Source organism: Episyrphus balteatus, chromosome 4 (genome assembly GCF_945859705.1).
Source record: "Episyrphus balteatus chromosome 4, idEpiBalt1.1, whole genome shotgun sequence".
NCBI classification, from domain to species: Eukaryota; Metazoa; Arthropoda; class Insecta; order Diptera; family Syrphidae; genus Episyrphus; species Episyrphus balteatus.
Window position 1 is genome coordinate 16,232,440 of NC_079137.1, and position 25,561 is coordinate 16,258,000.

The 25,561-nt window shown below is 31.0% G+C and overlaps 1 protein-coding gene across 1 annotated transcript in view; it reads right to left on the reverse strand.

Annotated features, from left to right (window-relative positions):
* The window catches only part of LOC129920317 (uncharacterized), a 42,344-nt gene that overhangs the window by 15,920 nt on the left and 863 nt on the right, over positions 1-25,561 (reverse strand). The gene's annotated exons all lie outside the window — the stretch shown is intronic.

The following is a 25,561-nucleotide window of genomic DNA, read 5'->3' on the forward strand; positions in this document are numbered from 1 at the left end:
TAAGCATAAGAGCAAGTACGTGCGACCCCAGTCGTGCAATTTATTTTGTTTGCAATAAAAATTTTTTTTAATGCAAAATATTTGTATTTGCAATAAAAAATTTACTTTCAATGCAATTTTTTTTAATTTGCAATACAATTTTTTTAATGCAAATATTTTCCAGTTGCAATTAAAATTTTTGTAGGTATACAAATATTTTTCAGTTGCAATAAATATGTTTTGCACATTTTTTTTATTTGCAATGTTTTTGATTAATTTTTAATGGAAAGCAAATGCATTAAGAATACAATGATTTCATACAACCCTGTTTGTACCTAATCCTACCTATGTTTTTGAAGAATTAGGAATGTAGGTAAGTAGGTAACCCCCTGAATACAATAGTGTAGCTGTGGCTGTAGCTTGTAGCGCAAGTTGAAAAATTCTCAACTTTTTGCTCAGCTGCCGCCAACTTTTGTTGTTGTTTCCCTCAGTAAAATTTTGATAGCACTACAAGCTACAGCCACAGCTACACAATTGTATTCAGCCAGTAAAAGTTTAGAAATTTTTTTTCTGTTATACGACAAACGAATACATACATAGCTACTTTTGTTTATTAACAATCGTTTGTGGTTGGTTATATGAATTTGTTAAGTTTTGTAGTTAAAAAATTAACTCAACAATTAACATGACGTTTACTGCCATATTATTCACTAGTTTAAAAAATACATCTGGATGTAAAGAAATTGAAATGTCAAAAATAAATCTAAATCTATGATATTCACTATCACACAGAGAAAAAAATAATCATTTTTAACTATTTTTTAACTATTTTCATAGTTAAAATCGGGTTAACTATTTTGGATTTGGATTTATTTTTGATATTTGACAATTTTACATCTAGATGTATTTTTTAAAGTAATGAATAATATGGCCGTTAGAGTTTTTAGGTACATTTAACTGAAATTTTGCCTGTCGTTTAAATACGTATACATGATGGTGGTCATTATTAAAAAAACATTAATTTGTATGCTCCCAAAGGTTTATACGTTTGGAAATTAATAGAAATAAATATTCCACAAGTTTCAAGTCCCTAACTTAATTCTAACCCGTGCCATATGAAGTTTCATATAGGAAGATAACATTAGAGTTTGGACCTTGTCCGATCGATTTTAAATTTCAGCCAAATCGCATTTTTTCCAAAAATTTGAAACTTTACAGGCTTATATAAAATTAGTTGAAGCTAACATCTACATTTTTTTCAGAATTTAAAGTGTTATAATTTCGGAGATTCTACTTGGTAAAGAAAACGATGTTATTTTTTTTTTTCGTTTATACCTACCTACCTAGTGTGCTGCAATGGCTTATTTTGATGAAAAACCATCAAAATATAAATAAAAAGAAAACTGGTAAACAATAAATAGTTTTGACAATGAAGCTTATACAGAGTGATTCAGGAGGAATGTCCCAAAAACCTAGAGAGACAAGAAACAATTCGTATGGGAGAGAGGGTATATTCCCTTCATGTCAGTAGCGCACACTAGGGATTTTGCGAAAAAAATCAAAAATTCAAAGTTCCTCGGAGAACATTTTCAATAGTATTTCTGAATTCTAGAACAAAATCTGAATCAAAATCAAAAAGGATTACTAAAATTGGGCTTTTAGTTTACTTCTTAGAGCTTTGTGAAGGGACAAGTTGTTGAAAGTATAAAAAACGAAGTGTAAATTTTGTATGCTTGAGCCGACTTATACTTTTTTATTTTACCGTAAAGAAGCCATCTTTTGTCTATTGTATATCGAAGAAATAATTAATTTTAAAGATGTTAATTATTTTATATAATTATTTAAAGAAAAGAGAAAAAAATAGGTTCATTTTTTCATATTTTTGTTTATATAATTTTAGCTACACTTGCCTACAGTTAGAGACTATTAAAAACTATTATGAAATTTCTTTTCGATAGAGGCCAAATTTGGGTGCCACCAGGTGTCACTGCGTTTTTTATTGGCAATTGAAAACTTCATTTGGCCCCTAAATTAATTTTCTTAAAAATTACTAAAAATAAAAAAAAAATTAACAACCAACGGCAACACTTACAGTTATAAGTGATACCTTTTTCAAAAGCTAGAGTTATATGCTCAATTCTAATTTTTTAATTATATTCTTTAAATTAATGGTTTTATAAATAAATGATATCAAAATTTGTGAAAAAAGATTAAAAAACACATATAATACTTCTTTATGTTAAGACCATGGATTTCAATACAAAATTGACAGATAAAGAAGACTGCCTTAAACAATTTCTTATCAAAGAATGAAAACCACATGCCTCTGTGTATTCTAGTTTTTGAGAAATTTGAAAAGAAGAAAAAGTACCTACTTCTTCATCAGATTTTTATTTTTTTGGCTTCAATCTTGAAATCCTTATCCGAAAAACAAATAAAGAAATAAAAATTAATTCGCAACACGTTTTTTACAAATCTACTACGATAAAATTACATTTGGTATTCTGACCTTGGTTCAGAAAAATTAATTTTCGTTATTATGTAGCTCAAATGTAGGTATGTAAGTATGTACGGGAACCCGTCAAAAGTGTGAAAACAAAAAGTATTCACGACTTTTAGTATTAGGTAGGAAAGTATGAAACAATAAATGTATTCAAGGAAAAAAGTATGCGCGACAAAAGTTCGAAAAATGGAAAACTATTATTTTGACCGGGTTTTGAGCTGGCAACAATTACAAAGAGAAAAGAGAATTTGCGAAAACAAAATTGGCGGTGGACAATTCTGATTGGTCAAGAAGGAAGAAATAGACGAATTTATTGTTAGATAGGGCTGGGGTCTCAGAAAAAAAGAGAGTATACAGAAATATTTATTCATAAGAATAGGAGGTCTAAATTTAATTTTCAGTCTCGCAGGTCGCAGCTGCGATGAGCAAGGCAAGAACAAAAGTGTGAATAAATAGACGAATTTATTGTTAGATAGGGCTGGGGTCTCAGAAAAAAAGAGAGTATACCTACAGAAATATTTATTCATAAGGATAGGAGGTCTAAATTTAATTTTCAGTCTCGCAGGTCGCAGCTGCGATGAGCGAGGCAAGAACAAAAGTGTGAATAAATAGATGAATTTATTGTTAGATAGGGCTGGGGTCTCAGAAAAAAAGAGAGTATACCTACAGAAATATTTATTCATAAGGATAGGAGGTCTAAATTTAATTTTCAGTCTCGCAGCTGCGATGAGCGAGGCAAGAACCAAAGTGTGAATAAATAGATGAATTTATTGTTAGATAGGGCTGGGGTCTGAGAAAAAAAGAGAGTATACCTACAGAAATATTTATTCCTAAGGATAGGAGGTATAAATTTAATTTTCAGTCTCGCAGCTGCGATGAGCGAGGCAAGAACAAAAGTGTGAAAACAAAAAGTATTCTGGACTTTTATAAGGTAGGAAAGTATGAACAGATAAAAGTATTCAATTAAAAAAGTATGCGCGACAAAAGTTCGAAAATTGAAAATTATTATTTTGACTGGCAAAAGTTAAAAAGAGAAATGAGAATTTGCGAAAACAAATGTGGCGATGGACAATTCTGATTGGTCAAGAAAGAATAAATAGACGAATTTATTGTTAAATAGGGCTGGGGTCTCAGAAAAAAAGAGAGTATACAAAAATATTTATTCATTTAATTTTCAGTCCCGCAGCTGCGATGAGGGAGGCAAGATTAAGAGTGCGCTCGATTATTTTTTTTTAATTAGGGAGAGTGGAGTTTTTGTATGGAAGGTGGACGTCCCGCGGCCAATATATTGTTATAGGCCAGTCATTATGTCGTAAAAAACGGCTTAGAAATGCAAAATGACCGAGAAAGCTAAATTTTGGATATGTTGTAGTGGATGCTTAAAAAAGCTTAACTTGAAGTTTTCGACCAAGATTTCCTATGAGCTTTTTCCGCCACTTTGAAAAAAAGGATAAAATTGGTTTTTTGACAATAACTCGGCTATCCGACGAGATACGAAAATTTTACAATAAGCTTTTTTGTAGCTTTTACCATGTTCTACAATTCATGGATACATATTTTTTGCGTATCATGAACCGTTTTCGAGATATCGATTAAAAAAGTCAAAAATTTGGGACATGCTATTTGTTTTTTTGACATTATCTATTTTTGTGTGATGAATATCGAAAAAATTATTAACATAAAATTTGTAGACCATACTCAGACCTACAATTTTGTATTTTTAGTTTTTTTTTTGGACAAAAATTACGACTTCCAGCTGGCCGCAAGGTCGTTAAGTCCGCGCCCACCGCCAAGAAAGCCGCTCGTTCGGTTGTAAAAAAAACAATCATTCATGTTTTTTTTAATGTTTATATTATTATATCATTAACACATGCATACATATGTATGTATTTATTTAATAAATAATGAGAAGAAAATAGTAATGGTTTCTTTTAACCCCAATTTTATTAACCCAAATTTTGTAAGTACATATACCGGCTTTTTGTGTTGAGTGTGCATTTTGTAATTTGTTTCAATCTCTATATTATTTAGTTTATCAAAATTGCAATTAGATCAGTGTCAATAACTTTTGAAAATAAAAAAATTATTAGCAGCATATGGCTGGTTGGAAAATTTAGGATAAATGGATAAATGAAAGGGAAAAAATAAATTGCCCACAAACTAGTTGGTAGAAAGGGGTATCTTCGTATCTCGTCAGATAGCCGAGTTATTGTCAAAAAACCAATTTTATCCTTTTTTTCAAAGTGGCGGAAAAAGCTCATAGGAAATCTTGGTCGAAAACTTCAAGTTAAGCTTTTTTAAGCATCCCCTACAACATATCCAAAATTTAGCTTTCTCGGTCATTTTGCATTTATAAGCCGTTTTTTACGACATAATGACTGGCCTATAACAATATATTGGCCGCGGGACGTCCACCTTCCATACAAATACTCCACTCTCCCTAATTAAAAAAAAATAATCGAGCGCACTCTTAATCTTGCCTCCCTCATCGCAGCTGCGGGACTGAAAATTAAATGAATAAATATTTTTGTATACTCTCTTTTTTTCTGAGACCCCAGCCCTATTTAACAATAAATTCGTCTATTTATTCTTTCTTGACCAATCAGAATTGTCCATCGCCACATTTGTTTTCGCAAATTCTCATTTCTCTTTGTAACTTTTGCCAGTCAAAATAATAATTTTCAATTTTCGAACTTTTGTCGCGCATACTTTTTTCCTTGAATACTTTTATCTGTTCATACTTTCCTACCTTATAAAAGTCCAGAATACTTTTTGTTTTCACACTTTTGTTCTTGCCTCGCTCATCGCAGCTGCGACCTGCGAGACTGAAAATTAAATTTATACCTCCTATCCTTATGAATAAATATTTCTGTAGGTATACTCTCTTTTTTTCTGAGACCCCAGCCCTATCTAACAATAAATTCATCTATTTATTCACACTTTGGTTCTTGCCTCGCTCATCGCAGCTGCGAGACTGAAAATTAAATTTAGACCTCCTATCCTTATGAATAAATATTTCTGTAGGTATACTCTCTTTTTTTCTGAGACCCCAGCCCTATCTTACAATAAATTCATCTATTTATTCACACTTTTGTTCTTGCCTCGCTCATCGCAGCTGCGACCTGCGAGACTGAAAATTAAATTTAGACCTCCTATCCTTATGAATAAATATTTCTGTAGGTATACTCTCTTTTTTTCTGAGACCCCAGCCCTATCTAACAATAAATTCGTCTATTTATTCACACTTTTGTTCTTGCCTTGCTCATCGCAGCTGCGACCTGCGAGACTGAAAATTAAATTTAGACCTCCTATCCTTATGAATAAATATTTCTGTATACTCTCTTTTTTTCTGAGACCCCAGCCCTATCTAACAATAAATTCGTCTATTTCTTCCTTCTTGACCAATCAGAATTGTCCACCGCCAATTTTGTTTTCGCAAATTCTCTTTTCTCTTTGTAATTGTTGCCAGCTCAAAACCCGGTCAAAATAATAGTTTTCCATTTTTCGAACTTTTGTCGCGCATACTTTTTTCCTTGAATACATTTATTGTTTCATACTTTCCTACCTAATACTAAAAGTCGTGAATACTTTTTGTTTTCACACTTTTGTTACGGATTCCCTACAATGAGTTATTCTTTCCCATTTATTGTAGTTAAAATCGGTAAGGTGGTTCCAATAATTATAAAAAATTTAAAAAATGCTATAAGTACAAGTAAATTGTAAATCGGAATTCTTTATTACTCTCACAATTTTTTTTTTAAATGGCGTGGCAGTGGGCGGAAAAGAATAATAATTATTTCTTACTACGTAAACTGTCATCCCCGTGATCCAGATCAGATCATTGTTTTTATTAGCTTTACAACAAAAGCCGGTTTTTGTTTTGTTATTGTTTCGCAAATAATTACAATGATCTGATTTGGATTACAAGAACAATAAAACGCAGCTTTTGGTGAAAATTACATATTATATTGTTAATTTCCCATAAGGACTACAAATGTCACCGACAAAGTTCAATACAAAAAATTGCCCTTGAAAAAGTTGGAAAATAATAAACGAAACGTCAGGAAAAATTTTATAAATGGATTAGTTTGTTGTTATTTATTGAATATAAAATAACAGATCAAAAAGCCCAATTAACATACCCACTCTTTTTAGAAATTTTTTAGCAAGGATGTTAGACCCATGAATGCTGACGTCTCTTATGTCAAGGACGACTCAGTCCTTGTTGATAGTTTTTTCATAAAGAAACACAATTAGCCTTACTCTGAGACAATTGCAAAGATAAGAAGACATGATATCACGTGACTATCATCTGTCATACTGATATTAATATTCTAAATAATTTTTAGCAAGTGATGCTCGGATCGAATTTTGTTGTTCTGAATTATTAAAATTTCAACTTTATTTCAAGCTGATTTAAGGCCAAAGTAAAGTGTTTACTTTTTTATGACTGAGGGTCGATTCCCGTTTCAATCAAGAAGTATGTATGTGTGTTGTGATATTGCAGCCTTGTGTATTGTAGATAAAAAAACAAAATATAAAAAATAAATAAATTATAAAACTTGGAAATAGAAAATATACGTAGGTACTTTTATTTGTCACTCACTTGTGTAAAAGATTTGCCAATTTCCAATAATTTTTGCTATCATCTTGTTTCGCTATTAAGTGACAGCTTAGTGGGTCACTGTGGTGTATGTGAAATATTTTTCTTACTAGATTTTGGTGTTGGCGTTTCATTTCATTTCATTTTTTCTCACTTCACTATAAAACAATATTCAACTTTGGACAAGTGATATCGACCATGTATATAAATTTCTATTTTGCGGTTCGTTCATTCATAAAATTAAACGGATTTAAATGTGTATATTCTCTTTACTTGCGATATAATTATGTACACTCAGTCACAAAAGTAAGTATACACCCCTAACTTTGTTTAACCAAGACCTCAAAAAAAAGAATCCAACACATTTTCGAAAAAAATTTAAATGTGGTTTTATTTCATTAATCATTGCCTACATATTTACAAAAAAAAATTTGTCAAATAATCAATTCTAAATGAAAAAGTGACAAAAAATTAAACACAGTACAAAATTTCGCATTACAAAAGTAAGTATGCAGAGAAGAAAAAACTATGAAAATCGATGTTAAAAGTATAAATATCTTAATTTTTTTGGGAATTAATATATTTTAGGCTACCCCCTAGACTTGACGAGGTCAAACTCACTTGAAGGCATTGATTTTACTAGATTTTTTGCAACTTTTGGGCCGAATCTTTTCCACTCTTCCTAAAAGACTCGTTTCAGCTAATCCTTTGAATGCTTCCTTACTTTTCTCACCAAATGATCCAACAGATGCTAAATAGTATCCAAATCGAGTGACTGGGGGACGTTTGGATCTGGTTTTGAAAGTTTTTGATCAAAAATTCACTCAAAAATACCGAGTTTTGCTTAGGGCCGTTACCTTTATTGAAGATAATCAATCCATCTTAGCCTAATTATTCGACACTCTGGTGCAGGTTTGTCTATAAAATATCTAAAAAACAATACCCATCCATTGTTTCCTCAAGGAGACCAAATAACCCACACCAAAAGCTATAAGCAAAAACCCCCATACCATTAACGAATCACTGCCGTTTTTACCAGTACCAGCTTTTTGATGGGATTTTGTTACTTTTGTATCTTTCTCCAAATTTTACCAGGTCCATCTGAGCAGTACACTTCGTCTTACGTGTATATGAGTTATGGATGTGGGAATATTTCTAGAAAACCGATAAAAGAAGTAGATCCGAAAAGAAAGGAAGGTACTGGTAAAAACGGCAGTGATTCGTTAATGGTATGGGGGTTTTTGCTTATAGCTTTTGGTGTGGGTTATTTGGTCTCCTTGAGGAAACAATGGATGGGTATTGTTTTTTAGATATTTTATAGACAAACCTGCACCAGAGTGTCGAATAATTAGGCTAAGATGGATTGATTATCTTCAATAAAGGTAACGGCCCTAAGCAAAACTCGGTATTTTTGAGTGAATTTTTGATCAAAAACTTTCAAAACCAGATCCAAACGTCCCCCAGCAGTGGCGTACGTTGAGTCGTCGGGGCCCCGGGGCAAGACTAAATTTTGGGGTCCCTTTCATATTTGGGGGCCCTTTAGATACAAAAAAAAGTATGTATACGCCATACATTTTTTTTTGTATGGCTTATATATTTTTAGGTTTATTTTAATGTTTTAATATGTTCGTAATGCACTTTGCCTAAAATGATATATTTAGAGACCCCTATAATAATTTTTTTTTAGCTTAGAATTGATAGTTCTTGGGGCCCCTGTTCTGAAGTAATATGTACATGTACATATTTGATTTTCCATCATCAAACATAATTTTTTTTATTGTTGGGCCCCTGAAAAATTCATTTTGGGGCCCTCAAAATTAAATATTTAGCGGCCCCTAATATAAAAATTTTTGAAGCTTAGAATTGATAGTTCTTGGAGCCTCTGTTCTGAAGTAATAAATACATATTTGAGTTTCCATCATCAGACATATTTTTTTTTATTTTGGGGCCCCGGAAAAACTAAAATTAAATATTAAGAGACCCCTAAAATAAAATTTTTTTAGCTTAGAATTGATAGTTCTTGGGGTCTCTGTTCTAAAGTAATGTGTACACATTTGATTTTCCATCATCAAACATAGTTTATTTCTTTTGGGGCCCCTGAAAAATAATTTTTGGGGTCTCAAAATTATCAAAATTAAGTGCTTAGAGGCCCCTAAAATATAATATAATTTTTTTGGAGCCAAGAATTAATAGGTATTGAAGCCTCTGTTCTGATGTAATATTCGGAATGCCACCAATAACGTAATGTTTTTAGTTTGTGCCCTGATGTATTTATGTTGGGGCAAAAAAAACAATTTTTTTTTAACTTAATTTTTTTTAAGTACTGAAGTAAAGGCATTTGGGGTCCCTGCAGGGCCCTGGCTTGAAGTTGTTTTTTGCTTTTTTGGGGCCCCTAATGTATTATTTGTGGTTGCAAAGATTTTTCAAGTAATATTTTTTGGGGCCCTAAGATAAAATTGTAATTTTTCTTTTAAAAAAGCAGTTTATTTCCTTTTGGAGCCCCTGGGGTAACCTTTTTATCAAATCAATATATATTATGTGGCTACATTATACATTACACTGAATGACATAATTTGTCTCCCTTGTATCCGAAGTGATTCAAACTTATTTTAATTTACTTCGTAACTCAATTTATGCTAACAGTTTCCTTCTCTGCATTGTCTTCAGTGGGGGCCCTGAGGTCGGTCGGGGGCCCCGGGGTGTTGCCCCGCTTGTCCCAAGGGAGTGTACGCCCCTGTCCCCCAGTCACTCGATTTGGATACTATTTAGCATCTGTTGGACCATTTGGTGAGAAAAGTAAGGAAGCATTCAAAGGATTACCTGAACGAGTCTTTTAGGAAGAGTGGAAAAGATTCGGCCCAAAAGTTGCAAAAAATCTAGTAAAATCAATGCCTTCAAGTGAGTTTGACCTCGTCAAGTCTAGGGGGTAGCCTAAAATATATTAATTCCCAAAAAAATTAAGATATTTATACTTTTAACATCGATTTTCATAGTTTTTTCTTCTCTGTATACTTACTTTTGTAATGCGAAATTTTGTACTGTGTTTAATTTTTTGTCACTTTTTCATTTAGAATTGATTATTTGACAAATTTTTTTTTGTAAATATGTAGGCAATGATTAATGAAATAAAACCACATTTAAATTTTTTTCGAAAATGTGTTAGATTCTTTTTTTTGAGGTCTTGGTTAAACAAAGTTAGGGGTATACTTACTTTAGTGACTGAGTGTAGGTAAACAACAATGAGAAATGACGATAGCAGAGAATGCAAAACAAAATTATCCCTAAGTTTTGTGTGCCTGTCAGAGTCTGTCTGTCCATATCTATTTTAAAAACATCCTAAGCTATTGAAGCGAATTTTCTCTTGGCAGTTTTATAAGTTTTGAGATTCCCTAGAGGCAAAATTGAATTTTTAAAATAAATATGACCCTGAAATTAGCAGACAAGAGACAAAAAAATCTTTGGCAGCGAATATCTTAGAAACAAGAACAATAAATGGATTTCTTTAAATGGAGATTTGTTGTCATTTTGATTTTGAATATGTGTCAATTGAAAAAAAATGTCGGTAATGTGTCAAATTTTACAGTAAAAATAAAACTTTGGCAAGCTCTCCTGGACATACTTACTTTAAAAAACTCTAAATGTGCTATCTCCTAGTTTTTCGATTTTTTGCTTTGAACTTTTGGCAGCTTTTAACTTCCTCAAAAATGAAAAAAATTATATGTATATAGTATTTTGAATAATCTACATGAGCTATTTCTTAGACTTTTTTAATTTTGTATTGGGTAATTTTAAGAGCCGGTTGCTGAATCGAAACTGAAGCATTTATGTTCAACATAAATCTTTATGTGACAGTTTACGCAGAGGAAAAAGTAGATAATAAGAGTTTATGTTCTGCATTAATTTTTAAGTTTCGATGGCCCTAAAGCCTAGTACGCTGCTGATGCGAAACGAAAAATGTTCAAGTCTCCAAAGTCGACAACGAAAATGCTTATGAAAAAATATCAGTATTCTGTCAAAGTCAAAATAAAAAAATTCAAAATAATTTAAAATCAAGAAAAATGAACAGGAAATAATTTTTAAAGCAAGAAATAAATAAATTAAAGTGAAAAACCGTCAACACTGCCCTTGGAGTCAAGAAATATGCACAGGACAGTAAAAAGTAATTGATAAATGAGTGAAAACTCTCCAACTTTTCGCTAGAGCTGCGTACTGAAAAACGAAAAGCAAAACGAAATTTTTCGTTCAAGATTTCGTTAGCGAAATTTTGTATGGAAAATTTCGTTTCGCTTCAGCTGCGTTCTAGGCTTAAATTTGAAAAAAAAAACTAATTTTGACAATTTTGGCCGCGGATATAAAAGCAGTATTATTTTAAAAAATAAAAAAATATGCATGTATGTATTTGTTTTCTCAAAACCTACATCCTACATGTGTTTTTTTTAGATTTTAAAATTTTGTATTTTATAATTTTAAATGTCAAAAAAACTAATTTTGAAAATTTTGCGCCAGTTTTATTTTAAAAAATTACAAAAATATGCATGTATTTTTTGCTACTTTTCAGATTTTAAAATTTTGTATTTTAGGTATAATTTTAAATTTCAAAAAACTAATTTTAAAAATTTATTTTTTCGGATATACAAAAGTATATGTAAAAGCCTATACCTATATGGCTTAAAAAATTTAAAAAAAAATATGCATAGGTACCTTTGTTTTTTAATCTCCATGTGCTATTTTTGTAATTTTTTTATTTTGTGTTAGCTAATTTTAAATTTCAAAAAACTTATTTTGAAAATATTATTTAAAAAACAATAATATACGAGGGCTGTTTGAAAAGTTCTCGGCCTAACATAGATGGCGTTGTTTAACCAAATTAATTTTAACTACACAAATAGCCTAATATATATTATAATTGTATGTTAAGTTTCATTAAAATTGGACACGTATTTTTATCAGTGCAATTTTTTGCTTGAACTTATCTTTTGCTAACAACGAAAATTAAAAAAAAAAATTATTAATGTCGTTATTAAAATTTGGCCAAAAAGAATATGACGCCAAATTAAATTAAAGAAGACTTCTTGTAGACATTGGGGGAATCTGCCCCTTCATATTCCACGGTCAAAAAGTTGCCAGCCTTATTTAAACATGGCAGACAGAGCGTCAAAGATGACTCCAGAAGCGGAAGGCAAAACTTCCATCTCTTCAGAAAACGTCGATAAAGTCCATAAAATGGTTTTAGACCACCGAAGATTTAAATTGCGAAAAATAAGCAAGACCATGAGGATCTCTTCTGAGCGGGTTTACCAAGTTTTGGCCGAAGAATTGATGTTGAAAAAACATTCCGCAAGGTGGCTGTCGCGTTTGCTTAAAAAAGAACAAAAATTCAATAGAGTTGAAATCTCTAGAGAGAATCTAAACTCCATGAACTTCGATTTGGAGTACTGAACCACCCCCTTATTTAGCTGATTTGGCACCATCAGACTACTAACCCTTTCCAAATAAAAAAAAAATTGACTGGACGCTAATTCTTCACCAACGAGGGGGTGATTGCTGAGTCGGAGCGTTTTCTTGAAGAGTTGGAGGAATCGGCCTATAAAAAGGGAATAGAAGCTACAGAAAACAGATGAAATTAGTGTATTGACATAAGAAGAGAATTTGTAGAAAGGGATTAAAAAAATGCTTTAAAATTTAATTGCGTTTTATTGGTCAGGCCGAGAACTTTTCAAACTGACCTCGTACATGTATTTATTTTTTCAGAATTAGTAAATTTGCATTTCTTAGATCAATTTTTTTTTTTAATTTGGTAATTGTACAAATTAATAAAGTACTAATCGGTCTAATACCTTTCACGAAAAGTCAGAAATTCTTAAAATCATTAAATTCAACAACATTATAGCATAATAGACCTTTACAAAAATCTTTACTACGAGCGTACTTTGGGTACGCGTGGTTTAACGGTTGCCATTTCCGGTCAAAAGACCGAAAAACGTAAGCCTCTCTTAAACCCTCGAGTCTTAGGTATTACCAAAAGTTTCATGAGGGTAACAATTTTTTTAGTTGCAACGGCATTTTGTCTATTCGAAAAGGACACATCTGCTATAGAACACTGAACTTTTCTTTTAATCACACCAATTTTATAAGAGTTGTTTTTTTCGAACATGTCGATTATTAAATCGTTCTTTTTCTTGAAATTGCATACCTATTTAATTTTCAGGTGACGATGTTTATCCTGACTCTATGTTTTCTTACTGCTCAATAGAAATAAACAAAACAGGTACCTACGGAAACCTTAAAATATCCCATCAAATGACTCATGAAAGTTACATGGTACCTATATTCTACATGTTATTTTGAAATTTTTCTTTTTCCCAAACTCCTTTCCTTCGCTATAAGTTTTCGTTCGATATTCGATTGTTTATTTGTTCATGAAACGTGGTCTTCAAATAGAAGCAACCAGAGAATAACAACAAAAGCAAAATAAACAATAATTGCTTGATGAATTCTAATTGTTTAGCCTGCTATGAAAAAAGCTTTCATATTCTTTAGGTAGTTAGGTACCTATGCAATGAAAATTCATGAAACCTACTTAACCTATCAGAAATTTGGATGGATACCTAGTACTAGTACCTACCTATAAAAGAATCATGATTTTGCAATCCTAGCATTTTTCTCCCATAATGAAAAAGCAAGTAGGTTCCCTCTCTCTCCTCTACGAATTCACGCAAATGTCATTGCATCTCTATCACCATCTGCGTCATCAATAACAAAATTTCTATAATCTTCCACTTCTCAACTTCATCTGCTTTTCTACTAAAAACTGTAGTTGTCTTCATCCCTTTCCTCGGCAGTTTTCCCATGCCTTTATTTTTATCAGTTTGAATATTGGCTTTGGGATGAGAAACATGCAATATTATGGATACATGACACGCCAAGCCAATGTCCCAATCCCAGAACAAAAAAGAAGTTATGCCACATAGCATAGGTATTTAGGTAGGTATACTGTACCTTACCTACACGTAAACGTAAATAAGAGGCCAACTTAAACTTAAAGAAGTTATATCAACTTGAGCAGAGCCTCAATCCCAAGTCTCACTTCGCTATAAAACAATATTTAATTTAAAATATGAAACAGAGAAGCAGCAGGCAGACATCTTGGACTTTGGTTTCCCTCATTTTCTCTTTCGTACTTATTTTTCTTCATTTCCTTGTCTTCTACTTCTTCTTGTATATTTATATATTTGGGTTTGTCTTTTTTCTTTTTGTGTATTTTGAACGATTTTATTATTATGACGCAGATTTATTTTATGAAATCGATCGTAGGGGGTGTAAAAATGAACTAATTGCGACGTAGACGATTGAATAAAATTCAATAATTGAAGTATAGGTAAAACGTAAAAGATGAAATTAAATAAATAGGAAAATACCTGTTTCGTATTTCTATGTAGGTATGTACAGAAAATACATACATGCATACCTACATAATTCGTATGTACTCTCGTCATCTATTCTAAGTTTATGTGTGTACTACATAATGTAGATATAATATCTAGATATGTAGTTAGGTAGATTATGAACCTGTTTTATGTTTATTATGATGGTTCTTAGAATTTAAAGGACATGAGTTGCTAAAAAGGATTTCGATGGCTAGTGACAAGCAAAATTAAACAATTTTGGTTTAGGTAGGTAGGTAGGTAGGTGCCATCACTTTAAATAATTAAGAATTCAAGCCCAAATGTATCGTATATCAATTTGGAAAAACCCAGTTATCATAGTGATACCTACCTAGGTATGCAAATTACCTCCAACATCAGATGATTGAAATTCTTAGTTAAGGCTTAAGGCTGGCTTTTACTTTTGGAATTTTAAGCCTTGAGGCTTCGACAAACCAACGATAAAAAAAAATTCAATTTGAAAAAAAAAAAGAAAAACGCAGAAAAATTTTGTCGCGGTTTCAAGTTTAAATCTATTACCTATCGCGATAGAGTTAAATTTTAGTTCCCATAAATTCCCCAAAATTTAACCGTACTCAAAATTAATTTAAAATGTATTCAAACACTTCAGCCAAGTTGTGCGTAGCTAAAAATTTAAATTACATTTTCGTTTCCAAATGTAGGTACCTACATACATATTTAAGTAGTCCAGTTCATTTATAATTTGACCCAGCAGTTTGTACCACCCCCAAATTTTTTTTGCTCATTCTATAGAGCATTGGCTGAATATCATTACCCTGATTTTTCGCACTCGCGAAATTCACCTTTCGGTCGCCATCTTGGATTTTAGTTTTTGTTGAATATCTCGATTTCTATTTATCCTACATAAAAGTTGTGTATATAAAAAACGTAGGAAATTAAATTTCGCGTCTTTTATGTTAAGAACACTTTTTCGATATTCTAAATATTAAAAAAGTTATAAGCCAAAAAAGTAAAAAAAAAACCGAAAAAAATGACAATTTTAAAGTTTTGAGCACTTTTTATCAAAATTGTGAAGGTTAGGTTGAACGGGGTGATAATCCGACAAGTCGAGTTATCCCACTCGGATCTCGATGGATCCATTGTGATCAAAATTGTGAAAAAACCTTCCGAGATAAGATTATCACAACAAAAACATTACTGTTAAAAAAAGAGCCAAGTTCTCTTATATTGAAATTATGCTGGCACAAAAAGTATTGAGATATAAAAGTGTACCAAGTTCTAAAGTTTGGGTTCAAATTCGTATCAATAAAATTTTGATTGTTCTCTTGACAATTTTTCTTAATTATCGATTTTTAAAGTTATTTCAAAAATTGCCAAGTAAACAATCAAAATTTTATTGATACGAATTTGAACCCAAACTTTAGAACTTGGTACACTTTTATATCTCAATACTTTTTGTGCCAGCATAATTTCAATATAAGAGAACTTGGCTCTTTTTTTAACAGTAATGTTTTTGTTGTGATTTCACTACTTTTTGCAAGGTATGGCTGTAGAATATAAAATCTCTATATTTGATGAAAATTCAGTGAAAATGGGTGGTTGCCACGCCCCCTGCCTGAAATTCTCAAACTTTAAATTTTTTCCTTTGTGTAAACTACCAGCTCCACCATTCTACCAAATTTCAAGATTCTACGACAATCAGAAGTGCTCTATAATATTTGATGAAAATTCAGCGGGAATGCCGGTTGCCACGCCCCCTGGCTGAAATTCTCAAATTTAAAATTTTTTCCTTTGTATAAACTACCAGCTCTACCATTCTACCAAATTTCAAGATTCTACGACAATCAGAAGTGCTCTATAATAATTTATGAAAACTCAGCGGAAATGGGCGGTTGCCACGCCCCCTGGCTGAAATTCTCAAGTTTTAAATTTTTTCCTTTGTATGAACTACCAGCTCTACTATTCTACCAAATTTCAAGATTCTACGACAATCAGAAGTGCTCTATAATAATTTATGAAAATTCAGCGGAAATGGGCAGTTGCCACGCCCCCTGGCTGAAATTCTCAAATTTTAAATTTATTCCTTTGTATAAACTACCAGCTCTACTATTCTACCAAATTTCAAGATTCTACGACAATCAGAAGTGCTCTATAATAATTTATGAAAATTCAGCGGAAATGGGCGGTTGCCACGCCCCCTGGCTGAAATTCTCAAATTTTAAATTTTTTCCTTTGTAAAAACTACCAGCTCTACCATTCTACCAAATTTCAAGATTCTACGACAATCAGAAGTGCTCTGTAATAATCTATGAAAATTCAGCGGAAATGGGCGGTTGCCACGCCCCCTGGCTGAAATTCTCAAGTTTTAAATTTTTTCCTTTGTATAAACTACTAGCTCTACTATTCTACCAAATTTCAAGATTCTACGACATTCAGAAGTGCTCTATAATAATTTATGAAAATTCAGCGGAAATGGGCGGTTGCCACGCCCCCTGGCTGAAATTCTCAAGTTTTAAATTTTTTCCTTTGTATTAACTACCAGCTCTACTATTCTACCAAATTTCAAGATTCTACGATAATCAGAAGTGCTCTATAATATATGATGAAAATTCAGCGGAAATGGGCGGATGCCACGCCCCCTGAATTGAAAATCTCAAATTTTCAATTTTTTCCTTTGTATACACCACAAGTCCTATCACCGTGTAAAATTTCAAGTTTCTACGATATCGGGAAGTTCTCCATAATTTTGATGATCCGTCAGTGAGTCAGTGAGTCAGTGAGTCAGTTACGGTTTTTGCGATTTTTGAAGCCCTATATCTCAGAAACTACTCATCGTAGGAGGCTGAAATTTTGTGAGGAGTTTGGTTTTTACGAGCTCAACAAATGTAGTGAGTTTGAAATTTCTAGCATCTTTGGTGTGGAAGTTAGAGGGGGGTCGAAAATGGCCTGAGTTGTTTCCTGTAAATAAGGGTGTAGTGCCAAAGTTGCTAGAGAACTTGGCTGGGCACTACCGTGCCCCTTGATTCCTCTTAAAATTCTCTACAACTCTGCTATACAACTTTTTTTTCTATCGCTAAAAATACAGAAGTTATTAATACTTTTTTTGTTAAAAATGCTCTTTTTTGTTTGTGTTTTTTATCTTTACTTTTTTCTTAAATTTTTTTTTATCAAATCTTGAATTTTAAATGATTAGTGATTTATTTTATAGCCTATATAGATTAGTATTTTATAGCCTTATGTTACAAGCGAAAATTAAGGACCTGCAATTTTTTTATATTTAAGTCTCTTCATTTCGTAAAAAACGGGTATTTTTTAACAAAAAAAGTTTTAATAACTTTATTAATTATAGCGATACAAAAAAAGTTGTATAGCAGAGTTGTAGAGAATTTTAAGGGGAATAATCTTATCTCGGAAGGTTTTTTCACAATTTTGATAAAAAGTGCTCAAAACTTTAAAATTGTCATTTTTTTCGTTTTTTTTTTTACTTTTTTGGCTTATAACTTAGTGTTCTTAACATAAAAGACGCGAAATTTAATTGCCTACGTTTCTGGTATACACAACTTTTATGTAGGATCAATAGAAATCGAGATATTCAACAAAAACTAAAATCCAAGATGGCGGCCGAAAGGTGAATTTCGCGAGTGCGAAAAATTAGGTAATGATATTCAGTCGATGTTCTATCGAATGAGAAAAAAAAATTTGAGGTGGTACAAACTGCTGAGTCGCCCATATATGAACATCATAAATGCACTGGACTTAAGGTAGTGATCTGGAAATGGCGTCAGAAAGAAACAATTACAGTAAGGTACATATAATTGAATATTTTTACTAATGGTCGTTTGTAGGGATCAGGAAGACACACAATCTACCATCTACTCTGACTAAATTAGCGTACAAAATTAAGGGATCAGCAAAATATTCAATTTTTTTTAATGGTCACACTGGAATTTTAAAAAGAGTGTCTTAATGCTCGGACTTTCTAGTTTTGAGAAATAACAATGAAAAATGTTTTCAAGCTACGTGTTCGACTCAATCCTAGTATCCTAACCTATATAAAAAAAAATAAATTAATTAATAAACAAATAAAAAAACTAGTTAGTTAGATTGTTGTCTAAATTTTGACATCTAAGAGCTAGAGCATATTTATCACAGAGCTTGTTCAATCTTGTAGTGATAAGTTCTATGTTGGCTCTGTTGTGAAGCTCGGTTGTTGAGAAATGCCAAGGAAGTTTGAGTATGGGGTTTAAAAGGTTTTTTTTTTTTTTTTTTGAGATTTTTTCCTGGGGATTTTGTCTTGACAAAGGTCTGTTTTGGGGATTTCGTCTTTGGGGATTTTCTTTTTGGGATTATGGGTTTTGGTAAAAAAAAATATATTAAAAATCAACGGTTACACCTACAATTATTTGCTACACCTTTTAGTAAAGCCAAAAAGCTAGTCTCTTACAAAAATTTTAAATTTCAAGGCCATTTTATGGCACAGTTTTTGAAAAATGGATTTTCAAAATCAAAATTTTGAAAAAAAATGGGAAACAAAATTTCAAAATAATTTTTTTCAAAACTGTATGTAATTACCTAAGTAGGTACTAATTAAGTTTTTAAAATTCGATGTCTTATTTGTTTTTAAACAAAAACAGAAAACCGGATCCAAAAATATCTTGTCATTTTCGAGAAATAAACAAAAAACTTAGTGAATACGAAACATAAAAAATAGAAAAGATTGGTTAAGAAATTTAACCAAAATCAAGAAAGAAGAAGTGACAGTTGCGGAAGCTTATAACTAACATATAAATAAAAGGATGTTGATCTAGAAATTTTAGTCGAAGACAAGTAGAAGACTGTAAGCGTGAAGAATATTATATGTAGAATATCGCGAAATTATGTGCAAACCTTTTATTCGTCAGACAAATAACAAAAAATGGTCTGATCGTTGAACTTAAAGATGATAAATGCACGATTTCAAGCAAAAGAACACTGGTTGCAACTGCGCGGAGAAAAAAGACCTTGTAAGCACCTAAAAAAGCTACATGCTTAGGAAAATCCATCCAAACATTTTTCAAACTATAAAATGGTGTGAAGCGATTTCCTTTTCAGTACACGAATAGAACTTTTTGGACCTTTCTGTAATGTTATTTGGACCAAAATACTATTTAATGCCTAAAAAGTTGTCCCTTTGGACAGTAAATTTTGAAAAAAAAAATATGGATATTTTTATCAATAGATTTTCATATATTTTAGTTGACATAGAATGGTTATACTTTAATGTATTATAAAATAACATTAGCACCTACATATGTATATGTTTGGAATGATATTTCTATATTTATGACAGTTTAAACAGAAAGTGATCAAAATCAAACAACTGCGTTGTTTTACTGGAAATTTCAGTTTTATTTGTAATATCATATAATGAAGCTCTCTGATATTCCTATTTGAAAGTATAGGAACAACGTAATTCTGATATGAAGTTAAATCACATAAAAATTAATTTCAATTAAATATTCTTAATAGTTTATTACCAAAAATCAGCTTTAAAACTTTAATACCACTGCGTTGCCAAGATAAACCACAATGTTACCGTGATTTGTAAACAATTCGATCCAAATTTGGGTTTCAAACTTGTAAAAGTAAATAATGTTAATTTTATAACTCAATACCTATAGATTTTCAACTAATTTGTACTTTTTCTTCAAGAAAAATGAAATTCAAAAAAAGGGACATTTTTTTAGGCACTAAATAGTATTTTGGGCCATTTGTTGCAATTACCATGGTTAATTGGTAGATAGTGTAAAAAGGACAATTTATACACTGAAACCAAAAACAAATTTTGATTTAAAAAAAAAAGTTTTTTTTCATAATTTTTGAAATAAGGGTGGGAGTGGACAATTTTTATACTGAATAAAAAAACGAATTTTGATTTTTAAGAGTTTGGTAATTTGAAAAAAAGTTTTTCTGTCATAATTTTCGAACCAAGGGTGGGCTAACGAAAAAAAGTGATGTAATTCGTTGCAATTACCAAGGTTAGTTCAGAAAGGTTCAAAAAGTTCTATTCGTGTACTGAAAAAGACATCACGTCTCACCATTTTCTATATGTTGTTACTTTTGAACAATGTTTTGATAGATTTTACTAAACATGTAGCTTTTCTAGGTGCTTACATGACAAACCAAAAAAACAATGATTTCAACACTTGAAAAAAATATTTGTACATTTAATCAAGTAAAAATTCTAAGTCAAATAAATAACATTTGAGGGGCAATGCCCACACCAGTGTATTTAATTTTTCTAAATTATAAATTAAAAAGGTCACTGTGGTGTATGCGTACTTTTTTATGCGTACTTAAAGTCGTCTTATTCAAGAGAAAAACAAGCGAAAGTTTATTCATAGTACAGGTAAAATAGTCATTTAAAAAATATTGTAACACTCATGAAACTTGGTAAAAAGTTTGCTTTTGGGATAAGAACAAAGGATAAAAAAGTCTATACAAAAGGGTGTATTGCCGCGGGAGGGGGTGAAGGTCAAAAATATACCTAGAGAAAAAAAATTGTGGAATATCATCATATATCATAATGTCATATTATGACACATGGTTTAAAATAAAGTCCAAAACAATTGCTCTAAGAAAAGCTATTGCCGATTGAAAACAAGGGTGCTTGTTTTTTTTACTTTAACAGGCAAAATATAATCGAAACACATAATGAAAAACATGATACACTGATGAAATATAAAAGGTACGTTTACCTAAATTATTAAAAATGTTGTCTTTCCATTGGGAATTACGAATAAAATAAGTCTATAGATTTTTGTATGTAACAGAATGTTTTTTTTAGGTGTAGACAAAATGTGGTTATATTGGAAAGAGTAAGTACTTAATAATAGTGGTACCCTATTTAAATTCAGCAATTTTTTGAGTGAAAACAAAAATGATGGTCCAAATCCAAAAGTAATAAGACAACTTAACTTTGAGGATAAAAGAGACTTGTTGATTGATTTTCCCTCACTGGTTTTACATCTTTGAGTGTGGAACTTAATTCTTAAAAACTTTAAAGTATATTTTTGTGTCAAGTTGGACTTAATCTCCGATTTAGAATCTTCATTAATTATTTATAATTTTCAGCTTTGTTAAAAAATTTATCAATGCATATTTAAAACAAAATCTTACAACTTGGTTCTTTCTAATTAATCTTAACCCTCTGTCGGCACACGGGTGCGAAATTGGCAGGACAAAAATAAAAAATTACGATTTTAAAAAAAAAGTGGTCACAAAAAAGTTCCTTAATAAGAGTGAAAATATTTTTTTTTCCGAATTGTAAATACAATATTCGAATTCCTCGGATAATTATACATCAATTGCGTACCATAAAATACGTGTGCTTACAGAGGGTTAATGTTAATAATAGGTAACATTTTTAAGCTATTTGTTTGTTTAGTTAACTATTTCAGTGGGATTGCAGTCTTTTATTGTGATTATCTATCACTGCTCAGCAATTTGTTCTTAACAATAAGAGCGTTTTTTTTTTTCAATTTTGTAATACTAACTATCAATACTAAATGACGGATAACAAAATTATAGTATCTTAGTGAAATAAAATAATAAAAATTTCGAAATAAAATCGAAATAAAATAATAAACATTTTAGCTCCCGGCTATCCATATATCATAGGATATTAGTTTTGTAGTTGCGAAAAATATTTTTCCGCTTAAAAGTATTTATGTACTGTACTCAATACTCATTTCATAAATCAATTTAAAAGTGTTGGGGCTAAATATATTTCACTGCTATTGTTTTGTATTCATATTATCTGTCACCATTCTTAAATTTAAACAATCAACTTCGAATTTTGAATAAATTTAAATTTCCTTTCAGAATATACATAAAATCTAGGTATGTATGTATGTAAGTTTTGAATAATTTCCGTCAGCGCTCACTGGAAACATTTTTTTAAGTGATGAAAAGTGTTTAAAATATTTTGATTGATCTGTTGGTTACATTGTTGAACTTTAAATAAATATAAATATCCTCGTTAAGTGTTGAGAAAGCAACTTTATTTCAAAACATTCCTCAAACAAAAAAAAAATAGATAATTTTATTACAAGATCAAGCAGTTAATAAGCATCTTAATAGAAACACTCGTCTCATTTCAATGACATAATCAATTTGCGATCGTACCTATATGATATTTTGCTCGAATAAAAATAAGGTTACGTCATTTCAGATTGAAGAAAATAAAAATGTGGCTAAACTGAAATAGTGCTTAGAAAAAATATTATTGTATAAAGTGTGTGAGCGAGAGCAGTGGCGTATCCAGAAAAAAATTTGGAGGGGGCTAGAAAATTTTTCAAACATTTTTTAGAGGGGTACGAATAATATATTCACCTTTGATCGAGAGTGAAGCTCTGTGCTGCGGTACTGAAAGTGGTATAGTAGCATTTAACTGCTCTCGACGTCGACAGCTTCGTACTACTGTCTCCTGTCTCCTGTTTTCAAAGTTCTTGTGTGACAAACACCATTTTCGATATAAACGCCCATGTTCCGCAATTCGACCGAAAGTGAATTGAAATCACTTTTAAACTTCACGTGAAATAAAATATCATATTCTTCATTTGGATCAATTTCAAAAACTTCGAAATTGCTTCGAACTGTCATAGCTGAAGGATCATCCTTTTTAATTTTGTTTCTGAAGTTAAATTATTACTGCTGGATGCCATTTTATCGGCAATTTTAATGGAAAAAAAAGAAGAATTCAAAAGAAAAAATTAGGAGACACAAATAAGTTATGATAATATTTTGTCCAAAAATTATAGATTCATTGAAAAAGACACCAAATTTACAAACCGAAATAATGTGAATTGAATTCGATCAGAAAATTTAAATGAGTGAAAAATGCAGAAAGTGAAAGTCTAGAAACTAATTTTCCATTAAATTATTTATTTATTTATTGAGATTGCATAAGAACTTTTGCAAAACTAAACGGTGATGTTATTCGACGTACGTATTATACTAAAAAGTGATCTGAAGAATTTCGAATTGGACTTAAACCCGAAAAAAAAACCACCCAACCCCCAGCTACAGCTAAGGCTCTTACTCAAACAAACACAAATAGCCGTTTCAGAATTTGGAGGGGGCTCGAGCATCTGAGCTGCCTCTAAATCTATAAGATTTACGAACAAGTTTCAGTCAAGCATATATATATCACTGAAATTAGGTAAAAAATAACATGATCTGGAAGGCTTGGGGGGGGGCTTGAGCCCCCTGAGCCCCCCCCTCAATACGCCACTGAGCGAGAGCTGACTATGAGACGACATGGCTATCACCGGATACACAGTAGGGTGGAGGGTGCAGCGTAAAAGAAAAACAAAGTTATTTTAGTTATCAGATACCAATATCAAGAGAAACATAGTTTAATATTAAATATATTAGGTATAGACTTTTAAAAACAAAATTGCTTTTACAAAGAATAATTTCACATACTTTGAAATAGTTGTATAATCATTTCTGAAATTGGTTACCTATACGTTCATTTAAATAAATAGATAAACATAGAATAGTATAATGCAAGGATTAAGTACCCAATAAAGATCGTCAATTTTATCAATACGGCATATCGTATGTATAATGTATGTATATGACCGTTGAAAAAAAAAATAAATGAACCGAGCCCTTTTCACAAATTAATCGTACCAAAAAGTAGTGAAATGCAAATGTTTAGTTGTAATTTCTCCAATATAGAGAACGAAGGGAAATTTTATCAACAGCTGCTCAAGAAAGAAAGAAGAAAGATGTGTATTTTTTGGAACTCTGAATGTTTTGGATACTTTTTCTAGCCTATTTCTAAACTAAAGAATTGTATTCACAAAACTTTCTAATTCTTTTCGATTCTACGATTTCTAGCCTGGGAGCCATTTTACCTTGGATGGCCATTTAGGCCAATTTCTCCTGTACTTTTTTTTGTGTTTAAATAAACTTATATAATATTTTTTTAACCAATGTAGGAAGAAATATGTATATGTATAACAGGGTGTGTCAAAGTGCTCAACTATAAAATTTTCAAATGTAATACCTTTTAAAAAGTACATTGCTTGTAAAAATTAAATACTTCGTTTACAATTTTCATTTTAATTAATATCTTTGGCTCGCTCAAAATATAAGAAATCAAGAAATTTTGATTTTTAGAGATTTTTGAAACATATGTTGATTTTAATTGCGCCGCGCCGTTTGGATACAAAAAAAATATATTAAATAGTTTTAGGCTTTCACGTGAAAAATAATTCCAAGAAATTTTTGTTAAGCTTATATTTGTTGAAATTGAACACACAGAGTAAAGAAGCTGTAGAATAATAAGCGAAGAAAAAAAAAATATTTTTTCATATAAAATCTTTTTGTTTAACAAAAAAACAAAAACACAAACAAATCCTACAATATCATGAACATGATATTATATCTTTTTGTAAAGTTATTTCATCAACTATTTTTGGAAAAATTAAACTCAAAATTAAAAAAAAAAATTCAAACCAAAACCAAAAGCTGAAAAACAGATGATTTTTGAACTAATACCTTTGAAGATATAAATAAATATCTTTAAAAAAAAATTCAGTTTAAAGGAGAAAAAAGAATTAACTAGCTCTTCTTATCACACTGGTCAACAAAATTAAATTTATTGTGCTACAGAAACCAACGTGTTGAGCGGCATAAACGGTTTTTTAAAACAAAAAATCAGAAATACCTTCGACAAAGTAGTGTTATGGGTAGCAGATTTTTTTTGCCCAATGTTTTTTGACCGTTTTCAAACAGTTTTTGATATCTGTTTTTATTTTGAAAGATTCTTAGTATGCAGTAAATAGATAAAAAGACATTTTTACATTCAGAATTTTAATTCGAAAAATGCGATATCAATCAATGCTAGTGAGTCAAATGTTTTTTTAAATATCTTTATTTGTAAAAACTTGTGACCGCATGTCCTATAGGATGTTTTAAATCGCCTATGATTCATTTTTCAGAGTTCAGTTACTTTTTGTGAAAAATTTGTAAATTGTCCTAGACAAAGTCCTGTAAGTTTCAAACTTGTTATATATT